Raw genomic sequence first — 5409 nt, forward strand, 5'->3', positions numbered from 1 at the left:
TTTAAGTTAGGTGCATAAATGAAAAGTAAATTTTTAATGTTTTATATTAGTGCATATAAGAGTGGGTTGGTTTTGAAATAATCATACAGTGTGGAATAAAATTTGCTTCATTGAAGTCCTCACTACTTTCTCATTCCCTGTGCTTCTCCCCCCCCCCATTTTTTTCTATCCTTCTGATCTTTCTTCTATTTATTGTATTATTATATTTGTGCTTTGTAGGTATACATGCAAGTAAAATTCACTGTAGTATACTGACATATGTACAGAGCACAATTTGTTAAGTTTCATTCCATGATTTCTCCCTTTTCCTGTCTCTCCTCCTACTGCCAAGTCTCTACCTATACTCCATTAGCTCCCTTTTATTTTCATGGTGTCCCCCTCTCTCTCTTTTTTCCCCCTTACTTTGTTCTTTGCAAGAAATGACAGAAAACATTCAACCTTTAGCTTTATGAGCCTGGCTTATTTCACTTAGCATGATGTTCTCCAGTTCCATCTACTTACTGGCAAATGCCATAATTTTATTCTTCTTAATGGCTGAGTAAATTCCATGTGTCTATATACCACATTTTCTTTATCTATTGATAGGCACCTGGGCTGGTTTCATAACTTGACTCTTGTGAATGGCACTGCTTTAAACATTGAGGCCCCTGTACCGGAATGCTGATTTTAGTTCTTTATGGATAAATATAAAGACATTGAAGAGCTGAATCATGTGGTTGTTCCATTTCTAGTCTTTTGGGGATTCTCCATAGTGCTTTCCAGAGTAGATGTACTAATATATAACCCACCAACAATATATGAGTTTATACTTCTCTCCACTTCCTCCTCAGCATTTATTAATATTGTATTCCTGATGATTGCCATTCTAAATGGAGTGAGATGAAATCTCAATGTACTTTTGATTTGCATTTCCCTGATTGTTAGGAATATTGAACATTTTTTCTTGTATTTTTGGCCATGTGTATTTTTTTCTTTTGAGAAATGTCTGTTTAGTTATTTTGCCCATTTATTGATTAGGATATATGGGGGTTTTTTAGTGTTAAGTTTTTTTGAGTTATTTATATATTCTGGATATTAATCTCTTATCAGAAGAGTAGCTGGCAAATATTTTCTTACATTCTGTAGGCTCTCTCTTCATGTTTCTTTCCTTTGTTGGGCAGAAACTTTTTTAAAATTTTGTTTTAATTGGTTATTTGTGACATTTAATTCACTTTAATACATCATCATAGATGGAGTATAATTTCTCATTCTTTTAGTGTACATGTTATAGAAGCCCACACCATATTTTCTTAATCCATTCATCCGTTGAAAGGCACTTACGTTGGTTCCAAGTTTAGCTATTGTGTGAGTTAAGCTGCTATAAACATTGGTGTAGATGTGTCAATGTAATATGCTGATTTTAAGTATTTGGGTATAAAACAAGGAGTGAGATAAGTTGATCAAATGATGGTTCCATTCTAAATTTTCTGAGGTATCTCCATACCACTTTCCACAATGGTTGCACCAATTTTCATTCCCACAAAGAATGTCTGACTGTACCTTTTTCCTCACATCCATGCCAATGTTTATTGTTTCTTGTATACTTGATAATTGCCATTCTGACTGAGGTGAGATGAAATATTAGAGTATCTTTGATTTGTGTTTCTCTAATTGCTGAAGATGTTGAACATTTTTTTCATGTATTTGTGATTGATTGTATTTCGTCTTACGTGAAGTGCCAGTTGATTTCCTTTGCCCATTTAGTGACTGAGTTATTTGTTATTTTTGGTGTTAAGTTTTTTGAGTTCTTCAAAATGGATCAAGGAGCTTGATATCAAATCAGAGACTCTGCACCTGATAGAAGAAAAAGTTGGCTCCGATTTACATATTGTGGGGTTGGGCTCCAAATTCCTTAATAGGACACCCATAGCACAAGAGTTAAAAACAAGAATCAACAAATTGGACTTACTCAAACTAAAATGTTTTTTTCTCAGCAAGAGAAACAATAAGAGAGGTAAATAGGGAGCCTACATCCTGGGAACAAATCTTTACTCCTCACACTTCAGATAGAGCCCTAATATCCAGAGTATGCAAAGAACTCAAAAAATTAAGCAATAAGAAAACAAATAACCCAATCAACAAATGGTCTAAGGACCTGAACAGACACTTCTCAGAGGAGGATATACAATCAATCAACAAGTACATGAAAAAATGCTCACCATCACTAGCAGTCAGAGAAATACAAATCAAAACCACCCTAAGATACCATCTCACTCCAGTAAGATTGGCAGCCATTATGAAGTCAAACAACAACAAGTGCTGGCCAGGATGTGGGCAAAAGGGTACAATTGTACATTGCTGGTGGGACTGCAAATTGGTGCTGCCAAATTGGAAAGCACTATGGAGATTCCTGGGAAAGCTTGGAATGGAACCACCATTTGACCCAGCTATTGCCCTTCTCAGACTATTCCCTGAAGACCCTAAAAGAGCGTACTTTAGGGATACTGCTACATGGATGTTCATAGAAGCACAATTCACAATAGCTAGACTGTGGAACCAACTTAGATGCCATTCAACAGATGAATGGATTTAAAAAAAATGTGGCATTTATACACAATGGAGTATTACTGAGCACTAAAAAATGACAAAATCATGGAATTTGCAGGGAAATGGATTGCATTAGAGCAGATTATGCTAAATGAAGCTAGCCAATACCTAAAAAACAAATGCCAAATGTATTCTTTGATATAAGGAGAGCAACTAAAAACAGAGCAGGGAGGAAGAGCATGAGAAAAAGATTAACATTAAACAGGGAAGAGAGGAGGGAGGGAAAGGGAGAGAGAAGGGAAATTGCATGGAAATGGAAGGAGACCCTCATTGTTATACAAAATTACATATAAGAGGATGTGAGGGGAAAGGGAAAAAATCAAGGGAGATAAATGAATTATTGTAGATGGGGTAGAGACAGAAGATGGGAGGGGAGGGAAGGGGGGATAGTAGAGGATAGGAAAGACAGTAGAATACAACAGACACTAGTATGGCAATATGTAAAAACGTGGATTTGTAAGGGATGTGATTCTGCAATCTGTATACGGGGTAAAAATGGGAGTTCATAACCCACTTGAATCAAATGTATGAATATGATATGTCAAGAGCTTTGTAATGTTTTGAACAACCAATAGAAAAAAAGTTTTTTGAGTTCTTTATATATCCTAGAGATAAATGCTCTATCTGAGGTTCATGTGGTGAAGATTTTGTCCCATTCTGTAGGCTCTCTCATTGTGTTATTGTTTCCTTTGCTGCAAAGAAGCTTTTTTGTTTGAATCCATCCCATTTGTTGATTCTTGATTTTACTTTTTGTGCTTTAGGAATCTTGGTAAGAAAGTCATTTCCTAGGCTGAAATGGTGAAGATTTGCACCTACTTTTTCTTCTTTTAGGCACAGGGTTTCTATTCTAGTACTTAAGTGTTTGATCCAGTTTGAGTTGAGTTTTGCTCAGGGTGAGGAATAGGGGTTTCAATTAATTTCATTTCCTTTCATGCATCTTGATAACATGTATCCCCTCTCCCCAACATTTTGAGGTCATTGTGAATGGAATAGTTTTCCTGATTTCTTTCTTATCTGGTTTATTATTCAAGAATAGGAAAGCTATTGATTTCAGTATGCTGATCTTGTATCCCGCTGCTTTGCTAATTTTGTTTATCAGCTCCAGAGGCTTCTGATGGAGTTCTGGAGTCTTGTGGATATAGGATCATGTCACAAACAGAGATAATTTGACTTGTATGTTTCCTATTTGTATCTCTTTAATTTCCTTCACTTGCCTCAGTGCTATGACTAGAGTTTCAAGAACTCTATTTGAGAGACCCCAGCCCAATAACTTTAGGCCCAGTTACAAAATCATCAAGGCTTGCTTTTGCACCTGCACAGGCGTCAGATGTGTTTTTCAGATAATCAGTTAAGTGTAACCGATTAGGAAAGAACAGAATGGTTGGGAAAGAACCGGCACGGTTGAGCAAACGGAAGCATACAGTGAAAAATAAGTGTTTTTTATGTGGTTTTCCAGGAACCTATAGTGAAAAACAAGTTTACCCTTTAAGTGACATATATGCTGGATTCAAAAGAGCCAATGAGATACCTGCTACTGTGCTAGGCGGGAAAGTGACCACTGTACCCTATAAAAGATCTGTACCCCAAAGCCCGGTGTGCCAGTTCACCTAAGCGCCGGCTGAGGTGTTGCTGAGCACCCGCAGGCGCCTGTGTATTAATAAACTTGCCTCTTGCTTTTGCAGCCAGTGTTTCATGTGGTTCACTTTGGACAGGGACTCTGAGGGTCTTTCATATTAAATAAGAGTGATGAGCAGACGTCCTTTTCTTGTTCCCTATTTAGAGAAAACATTTTCATAATTTTTTCATCCAGCTTGATGTTGTTGCTTTGCATTTGTCATATATAACTTTTATAATGTTGAGGTGAATTCCTTTTATCTCTAGTTATTCCAGAGTTTTTAACATGTATCAGTGCTATATTTTGTCAAAGGCTTTTTCCTGCCTTAATTCTTGCTCTTAATTCTATTTATGTGATGAATTTCATTCATCCATTTGTGTATGTTGAACCAACTTTGAATTCCTGTGATAAAATTCACTTGATTATGGTGTATTATTTTCTTGATGTGTTTTTGAATATGCTTTGCTAATATTTTATTAAGGATTTTTGTGCTTATGTGATCATGAATATTGGTCTGTAGTTTATTTCCTTGATGTATTTTTGTCATATTTTGACATCAGTATGATATTGGCTTTATATAATAAATTTGAGAATGCTTCTTCCCTTCCTATTTCAAGGAATCATTAGAGGAAGTTTGGCATTATTTCTTTTCTTTTTTGGGTGAGTGGGTGGGTGGCCAGGGATTGAAGCCTGTGTGCTTAACCACTGAGCAAATTCCCAGTCCTTTTTTACCTTTTAATTTGGGACAAGGTCTTGTTAAGTTGCATGCAGTCTTGTTATACTACCAGGTTGGCTTTGGACTTGTGATCCTCTTGCCTCAGCCTCCCAAGCTGCTGGGATTATACATGTGCAGTATTGCATCGAGTGTGTGTTTTGTTTGACTGTGGAGGAACACTAGTTCATCTTTAAAAGTTTGAAAGTCTCTGCTGAGAATCCATCTGATCTTGAGCTTTCCTCTGTTGGAAAAATTTTACTTGCTGCTTCTATCTCACTGCTTGATATTGGTAGATTTAGGTTTTCTGCATCTTCATGGTTCAATTTCAATAGATCATATGTGTGTAGAAGTCTGTCAATATCTTCTAGGTTTTCCTGTTTATTGGAGTATATATTTTCAAAATAATTTCTAATGATGCTCTAGATTTCAGAAGTGTTTGTGATGATATCTTCTTCTTCACTTTTAAGTTTGTCAATTTGGGTCTTCCCTCTCT

Source organism: Marmota monax, unplaced genomic scaffold (genome assembly GCF_021218885.2).
Source record: "Marmota monax isolate L192 unplaced genomic scaffold, Marmota_monax_Labrador192_F-V1.1 WCK01_AAM20220418_F8-fsc00731, whole genome shotgun sequence".
Lineage (NCBI taxonomy): Eukaryota > Metazoa > Chordata > Mammalia > Rodentia > Sciuridae > Marmota > Marmota monax.